Source organism: Pelodiscus sinensis, chromosome 6 (genome assembly GCF_052426305.1).
Source record: "Pelodiscus sinensis isolate ZL-2025 chromosome 6, ASM5242630v1, whole genome shotgun sequence".
Classification (NCBI taxonomy): Eukaryota; Metazoa; Chordata; order Testudines; family Trionychidae; genus Pelodiscus; species Pelodiscus sinensis.
Window position 1 is genome coordinate 113257019 of NC_143057.1, and position 16033 is coordinate 113273051.

The 16033-nt window shown below is 42.2% G+C and overlaps 1 long non-coding RNA gene across 1 annotated transcript in view; it reads left to right on the forward strand.

The window, feature by feature from the left end:
- The first annotated feature begins 825 nt into the window (after window positions 1-825).
- Window positions 826-16033, forward strand: part of LOC142829773 (uncharacterized) — a 47903-nt gene continuing 32695 nt past the window's right edge. The window contains exon 1 of the long non-coding RNA XR_012904525.2: window positions 826-944. This is a non-coding gene — a long non-coding RNA (uncharacterized LOC142829773). The remainder of the gene's footprint in view (window positions 945-16033) is intronic.

Genomic DNA, 16033 nt, shown 5'->3' on the forward strand with positions numbered 1-16033 from the left:
TTTGGACAATGGGAATCTGAGATATGAGACTCAGCCAATTCTTTCCACATGTACAATTGTAATTGTTTCTAGTAATTACAGGATAATAGAAACGTCATTAGAATTATCTGCATAATGTGTCTGTGAATGTGTCTATGGCTGGGGTTGTCTCACCTCCTGGAAACCGGTTATGAAGGGGATGCTTAGTGCAATGGAAGTCCCAGCTCAATGCATTGTGGGTAGTTTGAGTCTGCTGTGACTTTTCCGGAGCAGATGCCCTTCCAAGTAAGTTATTAAGGCTTAAATGGAGGAGAGAAAATAAGGGAAAAGGGAATCCTTCTTGTGGATATAGGGTGTGTCTACACAGCACCTTTAGCTACGCAAATTGCTTAGCTTATTTCAAGTGTAATTTGAAATAGCTTATTTGTGCCAAATTTTAAATAACTTGCTATTCCAAAATGCCCCTTAACCCTTGTAGAATGGACATCAGAATAAGTTCCCATTATTTCGAAATCTATTTAAAATAATAGGATGCTTCAATAGATGCGGAATAGCTATTTGAGGATACTTCCGGTATCCCAAAATATCTCCTCATTGTAGACATATCCAAATGTTGCATCAACAAAGTGTGCATGAAGACATCTGCACCCACCTGAATAATGCAGGACAAAGTCTGAGTTGTTGAGGATCTAACTACTTGTTTCTTGCACTGATCCCAAGCTGCTGTAAATCAGCATCTCTCCATTGAATTCAGCTGAGCTATGCCGGTTCTCACCAGCTGTGGAGCTAGCAAGTGCAAATCAAGGTCTCAAAAGCACAAGTGCTCACATTTCTTCCCTCTCTCTATTATGCAGCATGTTGTTGCCCTGTATGAACAGACAGATTGCAGCATGGTTAGTGGATTGGGAGTCAGAAGACCTGGGTTTCATTCTTAGCTCATCCAGGGCCCTGCTTTGTGACCTAGGGTAAGTCATTTCACCTTGTTTTACTTTCCACCAGTTTGTCCATCTCCTCTATTTATGTTATAATCCCTGCCAGGCAGGAATTCTTTCATACTACAAATTTTCACAGGGCCTAACCCAATAGGGTTCTGATCTTCATTGGATGCTTCTGGACAATGAATTCACACAAGGTCTCAGTCCAGATGAAAATATACTTCTACTATTTAATAGTAACAGGAACATTAAAATCCTTCTTTTCAAGTTTAAATACACATGTAGTGGGCCAAATCCTGTCCTAATTAACTATATACCATGTACAATTCCAGTGCAGCTATGTGAAGCAAATATCAGGTGGAATTTAGCCCACAATTTCTAAGACTATCACAAATTCACAATAAATATCAAAGCAGGGATATAAAAAATAAACCCCATGAAACAAACAAACAGAAACCCCCAGTGGAATGTGGATGAAAGCCAACAGAATACAAAAATTCCATGGTGGATTAAAGATGCCATAGCCACCCTTAGACACAAAGATTATGTGAAATTCCTGAATAATGTGGAATAAAAGGGACTGAAAGATCATTAAAATTAATCAGAGATTAGCATAAACAAAATGCAAGACTGAGCCAGTGTTATCTGCTATCAATTGAACTTATTTTAGCAGAGAAATAAGACTAACAGATTTGTTGCATGAAAATAAGGATAAGTAAGATCTCTTAACCATTTAAAGGGTCACTGACAAGTCTTGTAAACCCTTTTGTGAGGTTCCCCAAAGATGAAATATTATTATAAAAGACTATTATTGTGAATGTCCCAAACACAAGGGTGAAATAATTTAAAATTGTCTGTGTTCTGAATACTCAACTAACTACCCCTCTTACATGTTAGCTCGCAGTCAACCCTTCCAGCCATTTCCTGTTCCTACAGAACACCCCAGCACTTGTTTGTGGTGTTTTGTCACTTTCATTTCCAGAAAAGGCCAGAGCATGTAAATAGAGGCATGCCAAAAAGAAGCCCAAATATAAAACCAAACATGAATTCTGAATGAATGCAATGGCAAAAAAAATTCCCCTGGAGTAAGCTATGGCTTTTATGCACTGTGGTGCTGTCAATTTTCCCAGAAACAGCATACGGTAATTATAAACAGATAGTGTAACGTTTGTCCAGTATATATAGATTTCTACTAGGATAATATCCTTACGCTGCATTTTTATGTATCTGAATCACAATTAGTCAGCATCTAATCACAACCAGTGAGGTAGATGGAAGTGAATTCATGCCTTTACTTATAACAAAACTAAAGAAAAGATTATTTACTAGTAGAGGCGGTTATGGTTGTGATGAGCTTTGAAAGCTTTAAAAGACCACCAAGATGAATTCAGCTTATATATTTGGCCTTATTCACCATCAAATTAAAGTTAATATTTGAAGAAAAATTTGATCACTGATCAAAGCAATTTTCTCCATGGGACCATTATAAGATAGGCAATATTTTATGGAGAATGAAACACAGGCCCCACTGGTATAAACTGGCATAGCTCAGTTGACATGATGCATATGTCTGCTCAGCAGTTGGGAGCATGTGTCTCACTGCAGCTAGACAGATACGCACTAGCTTTGCTTGAGGTAGCAATATGTCTGTGGTGACGTGAGCCACAGCTGAGGCTGAGTACATACCTGGGTGGACAGGCAGTACTATACTCAGGTGGCTAGCCTGAGCTAGAGCCTGTGCCATGGCAATCATGTTGCTCTATTTAGTGTGCTTGCTACGGATGGACTAACAAGCATCTGTCTACTAGTGCTAGGAAGCGCTCTCCCTGCTGTGTAGATGTAGACCAACACAGCTGAGTTACACTAGATGAGGATCTCATCCATAATATGTATTTCAGACAAAACATAGCATATAAGTAGAGGCTTGTCTGCAAATGTATATTTCATGTTTGCTTTCCTTGTGCAGTTACTTTACTTATGAACTTCAGAGGGGTAGCCATATTTTTCATCTATGCTCAATACACAAAAGAATAGAGGTCACATGCCCAGAATAACAATCCTTTTATTTTTTTAATCTCATTTTTTTACTGGTGTCTTTGCTTTCTATCTGTATGAACAGTAGGACAATGGAACAGACTGCCTTGGGAGAATGCGGACACTCCTTCACTGGAGGTTTTAAAAAGGAGGCTAGATAGTTATCTGGGATGGTTAGACACGACAAATCCCACATCTTGACAGAGGGTTAGAGTAGATGTTTCTTGAAGTCCCTTCTAACCTGATGATGATGCTACATGTATAAGGTGCCATCTACACAGTTCAGTGGGTGAGAAAGCTGATGGGTATGACAGACAGGTCTGGGTGGAAGGAGGTGGAGGAGAGCACTGCATTTAATGGGTGAATAAAGGGGTTATTCTTCATCCTTCAAAGGCTCTCTGACTTCCATTTGCCAAGCGTCTCCTCCAGACACTTTAAATTAGACCTTTGCCTCAGTCTTTTGGGCCTGCTCTATTTAGCTACCCTTTCAGTTCTCCTCTTTTCCAGTTGTAGTATAGTAACTATGGCTTTTTGGGAGGCTGCAGGTCTCACTGCCTATTTTGGGGTCAGAAAAGGTTTTTTCCTTTTCTCTTTGATGGTTTAACCTTTCTTACATCATTATGAGGGTGAATTAATAAGGAAAAATAAATTGACATATTGCATAGGAATTTAATTCCTAATCAGACCCTTGCTGCTCATTCCACTGCACAAAGCATATAAATGGATCCCAGATGGGGTTGTAGTCAACATTTTTTTGTCAAGGAAACTGTTTCTTTGCTGCTACTGATTAATTTCCCAGAGACATTCCTTCCTATGAAGTAAGTAAGCATCTTTCCATATCCCTATGATGCACAGTTAGCAAAAGAAACTATATCAATACTTCGGATTTATATTTAGTCATTTACATTTCTAATAGGATTTGGCCTTCCTACACCACTGACCATCACTTTAATTATAAAATCATGAGTGGTGTGGAGAGGGCAGATAAAGAAAATTTTATTAGTTCCCTAAATAGAAAAACTAGAGGTCACCAAATGAAATTAATGGGTAGCAGGTTTAAAACTAATAAGCGAAAGTTCTTCTTCACACAGCGTGTAGTCAACCTGTAGAACTCCTTGCCAGAGGAGGCTGTGAAGGCTAGGACTATAACAGAGTTTAAAGAGAAGCTAGATAATTTCATGGAGGTTAGGTCTATAAAAGGCTTTTAGCCAGGGGATAAAATGGTGTCCTTGGCCTCTGTCTGTCAGAGGCTGGAGAGGGATGGCAGGAGACAAATCGCTTGATCGTTGTCTTCAATCCACCCTCTCTGGGGCACCTGGTGCTGGCCACTGTTGGCAGACAGGATACTGGGCTAGATGGACCTTTGGTCTGACCCAGTATGGCCGTTCTCATGTTCTTATGTGAAAGAGCATGGAAACTCTGCTAGATCTTCTGCTACCATATTGGTATAGATCTAACACATACTTGATTAAACTGGGATATTTTCAATAGACATCTGATTGTGACTGCTTAATTTACATAGATTTTTGAAGAAGTATTGTTCACCTTTCAGTATGGATGGGATAGTAACTACACTGTGCAATGGTTATTTTGAGTTATTCAACTGCTCTTGCATGACTGGATTATCCAAAGGTGGGGTGTGGGGAATAACCAATCATTAGTGCCTGGAAAATATCTGACTATGCTAGTGTCCTATGATTAAAGAAAAGATGTGCTAAATGTGAAATCTATGCATACAAAGACTGCATTTAAACTCTGGGTGGATCAATCAACTTCCTGAAAGTGTGGTATTAATTTTAGCCTATTTGGACGTTACACAAGTACAGATTATTAAGGCAACTCAGGAAATAGGGAAGACATCAACCTTGTGGTCTTCCTCAAAAATTTGCACCACTAGAACCAAGATTTGAACTAAATAGATTGTCTATCAGTAAATACAGTCCTGAGGTTTATGAAGATTCTTCTTGAGACTGATGGAGACTCCATCTGGGTTATCTACAGAATAGCATTAGGTAGTTTCTCTGCAAGCTGAATAGAGCTCTAATAAGTATTGTTCTTCAAAGAGTTAGTTCAAAGTGGATGCTCTCTTCAAATATTCATAAATGCAAGGGAGAGAGAAGGTTCAGGGATATATCTCCAAGTCATTTCCAATTCCTACCACTGTTTTTCATTTTAAAGACTGGCGGACTGCCATTCTGGCTGCCAATACAAGTTCAAGTACCCATGACTAATAGTGGCTTCAAAAGAGTCACTCCATTAGCCATGTTCACCACAACACATTGTGTTCCAGGCCCAGCCCTACCCTGCACTACCTCCCATACCAGTGACAGCCTTCACTGATTGAGACTTCTCTCCCTCATCCACCTCCTTCTGCTTTCTTTCAGTCCCTATGTGCCTGTGTCTGTGTCGATATTCATACAAAAATCTTAATACTGCAGTACATTTATTTTCTCTGGATTGGCCAGCATATTTGTCACTCCCCACTAAGGGTTTCTGTTGTGCAATTGTCACATTTTTCTTCAACTGCCTTGTTTTAAAATGTTTTGTTTTATTATTCTACTCATATGCTGTGTTAAACTGTGTGCTGTTTCAAAGCACTCCTCGTGCAAGCACATGCTAGCTAACTTTGCTTCTCTGTGCAGTGAAATTCTCCGGAGCTATTGTAAGAAAATCCCCAAGGCAGCTTTCCTGCCTTACAACACAGAGATCTGTATTGTATCAATAAGGACTGAAAATCCCTCCTGTTGCCTCCCTCCATTTCTGAGGGCTTTCTATTTTCAAAGTAAGTTATTAAGAAGTAATGCTTTATTTTAGGATGAAATAGAGCAAACCACATTTTAATATAACACCAGTTTAACCCCTGAGGAATACCACTGACTTGGAAGAGTTACACCAACATACAAATGGAATAAATGAGAATCAGGCTCAGAATACAAAATAAATACCAGAACATAATCAAAGCTGTATACTGACCTCAGTTCATACATGGGTAATATCAATCTAATTCACAGATCAGAGAGTACATTTTGCTAGCCTCTGGAGTCAGTCTGTCAAAAATAGACATTAAAATATATTTTTCTTTCTTCCACAAATCTAATATATTTCATTTTCTCAAAGTCTGTTTAAAAATTGCAGAAGTACTTGAGCAGCCAAATACAGCCTCAGCTGTGAAGTTTGATTTGGAGCCAGATCAGAACTTCCCAAAACATTTATCTCTTATATTCCAGTGGAGGCTCATTTCTAATTTGATGTGATAGATGAAGACTGGGAGATTTGATTCAGAGAAGCAACCCAAAGTCTGATGGCCTCTTTAAAGCTTTTCTGAACCTCTGGAATCTCTACACTGGGTGGGAAATCTCATGAGTTTTGTACTTATTACCTCCTGTCTGGCCAAAAATACTATGTGAAAGACTGTTTTTAATGGTATTTGAGCACTTCTGCTTTTTGTCTTCCCTGGAATCCAGAAATGAAGGGGAAATCTACAACAATTAGAACTAATCGGAAACAAATGACCTTTCCAAAATACCCATTAAGTTCAGTGGCAGTATTAGATTTAGCAAAAGGGATGAGATTGGACCCAAAGATAACAAAAGACAAATTCTTTGTGAGGTTGAACTTTATTTGAAACGTGGATGAATATCCCAGTCTGTCTTTCTGTTCTCGATCCTTACATTAGTCCAGTCATTAAGATTAGATCCTTCTGTTTTCTGTTCTCGATCCTTTCATTAGTCCTTTCACTAAGGCTTGATTCTCATCTCACTTACAGTGGTATAAAGGTACATCTACTCGACACCCTTAGGTTGAAATAAGATACAAAATTTGACCTACGCAAATTGTTTTGATCTAATTTTGAAATAAAGCACTATTCTGATAAGTCCCTTAACCCTTGTGGAACGAGGGTTAGAAGGATGCTGGAATAGCCCATTATTTTGACATCTATTCTATCATATATATAGTAGCCCAATGTCTGTGAGTCTGTAACGCTGACATACACAGCTACGCCCCCGACCGTGTACGTCAGTGCCTCACCCTCTTCCCCTCCCGCCGTGGCGCTCCGCTGCTCAGCTGGGCCCTGGCAGGGGAGCAAGCAGTGGCAAGTGGTCATTTGGTGTCCGCATTCCCATGCATGGCGGTGCTCACTGCCCCGTCCCCCCTTCCCCTCCCGTCGTGGCGCTGAGTGTTGCGCCCCTCAGCCAAGCCACTGTGGGGGAGGGGAAGGGGGACGGTGACGTACACGGTCCTGCCCCCTGGCCGTGTATGTCACTGCCCTGCCCCTCCTCTTCTGCAGAAGCCCGGCTGAGTGCGCAACACTCAGTCAAGCTGCCACAGAGGATGGGGAAGGGGGGACGGTGACGTGCACCTGACCGTGCACGTCACCGCCCTGCCCAAATGGCCGCTTGCGCTGCTGGCTCCCCCACGGCGGCCCGGCTGAGGGGCGCAGCCCTCAGCCGAGCCTTCACGGAGGGAGGGGAAGGGGGCGGGGTGGTGACATACACGGCCAGGGGGCAGGGCTGTGTACATCACCACCACCTCTTCCCCTCCTGCTGTGGTGCTCAGCTGAGTGCTGCACCCCTCACCAGGCTGCCGCAGGGGAGTCAGTAGCTCAAGGGGCCATTTGGACTCCCCCACGGTGGGAGGGGAAGTGGAGGTGGGGCGGTGCCATACATGGCCCTGCCCCCCTCCCTCGTGGCAGCCTGGCTGAGCAGGCAGCACTCAGCCGAGCGCCACGGCGGAAGGGGAAGAGAAAGGGAGGCAGGGAGAGATAGACGGGGGGAGAGAAGCAGGAGGAGGAGAAGAGAAAGGGAGAGTGAGAGGCAGGAGGGGGAGAAGAGAAAGAGATGGAGAGAGAGGCAGGAGGTAGAGGAATGTTGAGAGAGAGAGACGGGAGGCAGTAGGGGGAGAGAGAGAGACAGAGAGGGAGAGAGAGACCAGAGGCTCACGACAGAAGACCAAGGTGGAGGAGAGACGTGAAAATCCCATCTTATGATGGGCTAATTGGCTAGTTTTTAAATAATGGCCATGTTTAAAAATGCAGAATAGCTATTTTGGGATATTTCCAGTATCCCAAAATAGCGCTGCTGTCTAGACGTAGCCTAAATGAGTAACTTCTTTGAATTAGTGCATGATAAGAGAAAGCGGAATGAGGTTTTGCATAAGATTATAACGTCTTTTATATAATAAGGGACACAAACTCTTTACAACAGAGAGATGAACATTTAGATTCTCATTTGCCTGGTATAACTACTCTACCCTAGATTGCTGGTGTGCTGTGAATGTCTAGCCAGTCCAAGCAACATTGCGCTAATACAAGGATGATTGTATAGTTGTCTTAAACGGAGGTGGGGGTTCATACACCATGCAACCTCTTTGCTCAAACCAGGCTGCCGTTCCTCGCTGCACTAACAGCAAAGACAGTGGGATTGGGATGTCTCTGTTCTGTACCAATCCTGGGCTAAGTATTATAGTTATCTGTTGCTGTTAAGAGTAGGTCTATGATAGAGTAGCCCTCAGGCAGGTCCAGTGCAGAGAGTAAGGCATGCAGAGAGCAGATCCAGGATTGCTGCCATGCAAAGAAGAACATGAAGTCAGCCTTGTTCAGCACCCTTCAACATAAACTCTGTTCATTTTGCCACACTTAGGGCGTGTCTACACCTTTGTTCCCTCTAAGATACATGGCCTTTCAGCTTCCCAGGTGATTAATCAGCAGGGGGCCCTAAGCCTCTGACTGGGCAGGGCTGATTAATCACCTGTGAAGCTGTGCTGCCGCGCAGTGCAGAAAGAACACTGGTCTACACTACATTGAAGATCAATGCTGCCATGGTTGATCTTCCAGGGTTTGATTTAGCAGGTGTAGTGCAGACCTGCTAGATTGCACTCAAAGGGTAGACCCATCAGCATTGGGACTCCTGCTCCTTGTGAGGAATAAGGGAAGCCAACTTCCTTCGACTTCACACTGTGTGGATGGGGATTTAAGATAAGTCGACTCCATCTACATAATTCAAATAGCTGGAGCTGCATATCTTACTTTGACCTTCCCATGTAGTGTAGACTAGGAGAACAAACATTTGAGATCAAGTCCTATATCCAGCATAATTGATAGCTTCCACAGGACTCTGGGCAAGATGACAGGCCCAGCTTCATACCTCCAGAAGGGGCAGGGCCTCAGGTGGAAGCGGTGGGGCTGGGGGGCACCCAACTTTCAGTGTCACACAGAGTGCAGTGCATCCCCCTCCTAGCCCTCAGCCCCATCTGGAGCACAGTGTATGTCCCCTCCCCCTGGCTCCCGAGTCCTTAGAGCTGCTCCGAGGGTGCAGTGCACTGTTCTGGCAGCGTTTTAGATCAGTGTTTCTCAACCTTTTTTTATAAAGTACCCCTTTAAAAAAATTATAAGTACTCCCAATGCCTACAGTTTTCAGACACACAAAATTGTTTTCTACTATTGCAACAAGTTTGCTTAAACAACTTAACCATAGCCGGGTGGGCGATGACATTTTTGGGTGTAAAAAGTACAAAAATAATAAAACGCTGTAAAACTTAAAACAAAAATTCAGGTTTCTCCTAATTTCAGTTGTGTTGATGTACCCCCCAGAATTCTGTCAAGTGCCCCTAAGGGTACTTGTAACACTGGTTGAGAAACACTGTTTTAGATGACCTGGGACTCTGGCCACTGCTGATGCAGCAGCGGCACCAGCTGAGAGCCCCAGGTACCTTTGAATCACCTGTCCCCCTGTGCCCACCTCTGCCGGTGGGCCTACTCATACAATCATTGGTAGTACTTTTAATGACCAATTTTTTAATTAGCTTTAAACACACCAGTCTCCCTCATTCTCTACCCTGCGACTGCCTCGGCCCCCAGCATTCTGAACTAGAACTTATTTCAGGAGCTGGGATTCTCCTACATTGAGATCCCTTCATCAGAGTACATGCCAATTAAACTTTGTAGATAGATGCTGCTCTCAGGCAGGGGTGAGCGATGTACACTTCCTGAAGCTAAAGACAACATTGTCAATCAAAATGAAATCTCTACGGGTATGTCTACACTACCCCGCTAGTTCGAACTAGCGGGGTAATGTATGTATACCGAACTTGCTAATGAAGCCCGGGATATGAATTTCCCGGGCTTCATTTGCATAAGCGGGGAGCCGCCATTTTTAAAACCCCGCTGGTTCGAACCCCGTGCAGCGCGGCTACACGGGGCACGAACTAGGTAGTTCGAACTAGGTTTCCTAGTTCGAACTACCGTTACTCCTCATTTCACGAGGCGTACAGATAGTTCGGAATAGCTAGCTAGTTCGAACTATCTAGCCCGTGCCGCGTGTAGCCGCGCGGCACGGGGTTTGCACTAACCGGCTTTTAAAAATGGCGGCGCCGGCTTTATGCTAATGAAGCCCGGGAAATTCAAATCCCGGGCTTCATTAGCAAGTTCGGTATGCATACATTACCCCGCTAGTTCGAACTAGCGGGGTAGTGTAGACATACCCTACATTAGCCATCTCCCTTGCAGAGAGTGCTCAGGACAACCTATTGCCTTAAGGAAAACTTTAGTGCGCTGCCCTCCTACTCCTTAGAATAGAGGTTTTCAATTGAGGATGTGGTGTGTATGTGGAGGAGGGAGGGGAGAAACTCTTCAGATTTTCTGGGGGCATGAGGCAAACCTCTGATGGTTCAGTGATAATGGTTGAGAACAGAGGGAGGAGGCCAGTACCAGGTTGGAGCATCATGCACTCAGGTTTGGCCCTGCTGCCCTTTATCATAGAGGTGGTGGAAAGATTTATGGATGGATCTAGTCCATCTGAGTAACATTGTGACCTGGCACGGGGGGTCACAAGACCACGTAGGTGTGGACTGCCTACTTTGCCTATAGCTAGAACAGATCCTGATCCTTTTGCCTTTAGAGCATGTAGCATACAGAACATGAAGAGAAAGCAGTAAACTGAGCATCAGGAGGTCTGATTTCTATTCCTGAGTGTATCACACATTTCTCTGTAACCTAGGCCAACCTGCTCAGTCTCGTCAGCTTTCAGTTTTAGCCCCTGAAATAGTGTGATAATATTTACCTGCATCAAGTGGGAGACTGTGGCTTAATTCATGTGTATATGCAAAGCTTTGTGATACCTTCACTTGGAGGGTGCTGTGAAAGTGCACAGTAGCTATTAGTACTCCAGGTAACACATGTAATCTTGTCTGTCTTGTCCTCTCTCTTGATGATTGAAATGAGGGATTTGAATCCACATTACTTCCCACTGAGTGCCTTAATCACCAGATTATGAAGTTACTTACTTTCTCCCTCTGGCCCCATGAATATTTGCATATTTACACAATGGAGAGATTGAAAGCAGCCCAACCCAGAACAGGCCTAGAGCCTCCTGCTGCAGATGGTTAGCTGGTAGGTGGGAGAGCTGAAGCCAGGTCTATACTAGAGCTGGAGCTGCCCTCAGCATTCGTTCAATTTACAGGTCTATACTAGACCTGCTAAATCAAATGCCAGAACATTCATCTCCAGTGCAACGAGTGAAGCTGTGAATTTGAGTCCTGCCTCAGAATAGGTGTGAATTTGAGTCCTGCCTCTCGAATCCCAGTCAAACACCATGGGTCAAAGGTCCTACATGGGGTATGTCCAGGCTTTTCAGAGGGTAGCCCCTGGAAAACTATTTTCCCTAGCCCAAACCAATTAGATCAAATATGTGTATCATTCTGGGGTAACCAGAACAGCACTTTTCAGCATATAAAGTATTTGTCTGGCAATGTTTGCCCAGCTCTACTCAGAACACACTTGACATTCTCCTAGCCAATTTAGCTGCACTTTGATTAGTTTCTTTTATTTTGGAATGAGGTCACCATTCAAAATCCTGAACATTTCCTCTTTATTTTCTAGCCTTCCTCAAAAGCCCTGATCTCTGTGATACCTGCTCCAGGGGCAGAGTGGCCCTAGTTGCCTTGAAATTCTGGCAGCGCTATTCATGGTGTTAGCTTGGAAATCCCTGAACAGCTACACCAGGCCCTCCAAGATTTCCAGGTCCATTTCCCAGGTCTGAAGAGGGTGGAAGAGTCTGGAGTGAGCATTCATCTTAAATAGCAGAATTCTTATAATGGTTGCAAGTCCATCCAGTGAGAGAACTTCCTTTTTACTCATTCTTTCCTTACTATTTAAGACTATGAATATGAATCTATTAGAAAGAGATCCATAGAATTTCAAGTTGGTTTTCATAAGGATTTAGATACCAATTAATTTCAGTTCATGAGCAGTTGCCTATAATCCTGAAACGCTTGAGTTGTAATTTATGATCCTTAGTCTCTAACTATAGGCCAAATTCATTGGCTTCAAGGGTGTGGTACTACACCAGCATTGTGTAATTTTTCAGTCCTATATTAACTTTTCATTTATCTAATTTAACCAGTGGTCTTACTTCAATTCTATGTTCTTGAAGTTTATTGTATAGTGAGTGAATGGTTAAATGCTGTGTTTTAGGGATACAGTGATGGCTTTCATTTTATGCCTATCTGCAAAACCACAATGTGCACTATACCTGCTAGATTTCCATTTTTAAGTACCATCTGTATCTCTGTCTTTCTTGATTCATAGCACTTCCACAGTGTCCTTGATGTTTGGTTTGTGGGGTTTACCTACTGCAGTACAGACAGTGCAGTTACTCCTCTGTTCTGTATTCTGCCTTATCTTTAATGTGGTATAAATTCTAGAGCTCTTAGAGTCAGCTGGTATGGCGCTGATGGGCTGCTGAGTTCAGCAGTATGTGGACATATTTTTATAATTTGTTTACACAAAGGGCCTTTGTCCGGCAGAGAGAATGATGTCAGCACTTTTGGGGGTCCTGTTATTTGCTAAAATGCATGTGGTCCACAGTTGCAGTACTGTGTGTACTTAGCATCTTTTTTTCGGGATATTTTTAGAAATTTGTGTTCTTGATAATTCCTAATGAACAATCTTAACTGATCACTACTTAAGTGAAGAACAGTAACTCTTGGCTACTTGTATTTTACAAAGGGTTAATCACTCACAAATTCTTATTACCAAGACATTTTCATTGGAAAATCTGAGTATTCTTTTTTTAAAAGAATAAAAGAATTTATCAAACATTTTTATACCCATCTTTGATATCCCCAGCACTAAATTAAATTTATCGTGGGAAAACATATAGAGTACAAATGAGTACATTTCCATTAATTTTACTCCAAAAATTGATTCACAGGTGAAACACAGAACAGTCTATATTTATTTATAGTAGGGAAAGAACTCTGTGGATATGAATAGAATTATACCATATCATGTAATTAAAATCAATATGACTAATACATTCTCATGCAAATGTATCACAGTACTAGCCATCAAATGGAACTTATGAAAATAAAAAGATCTGGTTAAAGTAACCACAAATCCCATTGTGGGGGAATAAAACACTTTGCAAGGGGTCTTTCTTTCAATCTCTCCTTTCTTTTTTTATTAAAAAAAGTGTCTTGGAGCACATGAAAAATATTAGGTATATTTGCCTATGGAAGATTCTCCCAAGGCTTTTTCACAGATCAGAATTGAAATCTAAACAAACTTTCAAAATAGAGAAAACAAAATCCTTTGTTTTAGTTCTAGCAAAATAAAAGACAGTAAAATAAAATGAGCATGCTAAGCAAACACAAAATGAGGTACCATGTTTAAAATCTTAGATGGGTAGGATGTAGTGTGGAATTTTGGTTCCATTGAAATCAATGGCAAGACCCCCATTGTTTTCAATGGGGCCAGTATTTTACTGTTAGGGCTTCATCCACAGCTCAAGTCTTCCTTTTGTTTTCAATAGGCTTTAGATCAGACTCTCCAAATAAAGCGTAACTAACCTTTAAAGGAAATGCAGAGCATGTGCAAACAAATACTTCTTAGCATAGCATAGAGTCACTCTCCATGAGGGTTATGATTGAACACCCATAGTTTTGCTTAATTGTAAATCTACTGAAACATTGTTGACATAAAAGCTCACCTCAAGCATTATATGGTTCAATGCCTGTTCAAAAAAGATGGAGAGGAATAAGAGAGAGAGGAGAATATGGGAGGAAACAGAGTGAAAATAGATAAATAAAATGTGGAAATTAGGATTGCAACTTTCACAATCAGATGCCATTTGCAGCAATGGTGTGTGGCTGGGAAAGTTGGCAAACCTGGATAGGCTGAGAAGGGAGAGAAAATGTTAATGGACAACTAAATATTGCACACATCTATGAATAGACATGAAAACTATCCGTGTAATATCTGAGTGGATGATGTTTTCCACATTAAGAAAATGCACATGGTTTTTTGTTTCATTTGAAATCCAATCTTGGTCATGATTTTGTCACATTAGAAAAAAGGAATGGGAAAAAATCACACCCAGTCTCCCATACAACCACTAAAAATTGATTTATCTGGGGCATTTCATGGCCTCATTTGGGTTTCCACAGATCTTTATTTTGTATTATTAAATCTGCCTATCAAAATGTTCCTTTCATATAGTGTGAAGTCTGTTGTATTTGACAATTCCTAATAGATATGGAGAGGGAGGCTTTGCTGAAGCTAGAGAGATTAAAAAAAAAAAACCCAACACTATTGAACTGTGGTTTTGCCATAAGCTCCAAATAAGGGCAGCAATGTTAGCACTGCTCCAAGTGCAGACCAGGGAACAGATTGTGAGCGGAGAGTCACATAATTGTCCCTTGTTCACCTCTTCCTCTGAGAGGAAGTATTTGTGCCAGCCCTGTATCTGGAATAGATTTCTTTTCCCTTGCCTTAACTCTGCCCATCTGCATGGGAGTTTAGATGACACTCTTCTGCCTATGTTTTGACCCAGGCTACAGCTAGACTGCAGGCTTATTTTGGAAGAAGCTTTTCTAGAAGAGATCTTCTGAAAAAAACTTCTTCCGAAAGAGAGTGTCCACACTGCCAAAGCGCATCGAAAAAGCAATCTGCTTTTTCAAAAGATAGTGTCCACACTGAATGGAGGCTGTCTCACATTTAAGCTGTGATTACTACGGACGGAATGGCGACTAGGGCAGTTGTGCTTTTTCCTCTTTCCTCTTCTTCCGAAAGAACTCCCTCTTCCCTGTCCTTCCTTGCAGAAAGAGGATTAGTAATGTCTGAAAAAAACCCTCCATTCTTTCGATTTTCTTTCAAAAGAATGAGATTGCAGTGTGGACGTAATTGAAGTTTTTTTTCAGAAAAACTCTGTAGTGTAGACATACCCCCAGAGTCATGGGTAAGCAGCATTGAAAGGAACAGGGCAAGTTACAACCTAATCCTAATCTAGCTTCAAGCAAGGTGTGTGAATACTCCATGGTATCTGGCTCACCTTTACTTAGAGAAGTGGAGGGCAGCATAGAGGCCATTATTTCACCTGCATGATCTATACTTTGCTGTCTAAGATCATGGGTGGGTAAATCAACAATGAGAAGAGTGTGGAGTTTCCAGCCTGCCTCTACCCTCTATGAGCTTACATTGTGTGCATGCTTGTAAGCAAAAAGAGCATGTGCCAGCATGTGCCAGCAAAAAGAGATGGTACCTGTGCTTTGTCTCCATGGCAGCAACTCTGAAAAGCCTTGGTAGCAAACAGCTGTGAGGGGGCTAACTATTCTTTTAACCCTTTGAAGATAACCTGCGTAGATAATAAAATGACTTACTATTGCTGTTGATTTGAGGAGAAAGTATCATTAGCTCTCATGTATCCTAGAGTAGGAGGTGGTTGGTCACCACAGGAGAGGTCCAAGCACCAGCATACACTGCACTGATGTAATTGAAGGCCAAGGAACAGACAGAGGTGGGACTAAATTGCCAGGCATTTCTGGCTTGCCTCATGCATTGAGCTACTCTCTGTCAGTGGAACAGAAACAATGGTGACATAGCTTATGGAGATAGACCTGGCCAGTTCCAGATAAACAGTGTGTGTTTCAGGTTGTAGTTTCCAGTTAAATCACAGTATTCAACCCTGCAGGAGTGAGGGTTCATTAGGAAAGCTGATTCCCCAGATTCTCTGATCAAACAGCTGCAGAGCATGTGTGTGTGTGTGTGTGTGTTGGCATTACAAGAGTGCAATACAAAGAGCACACACATG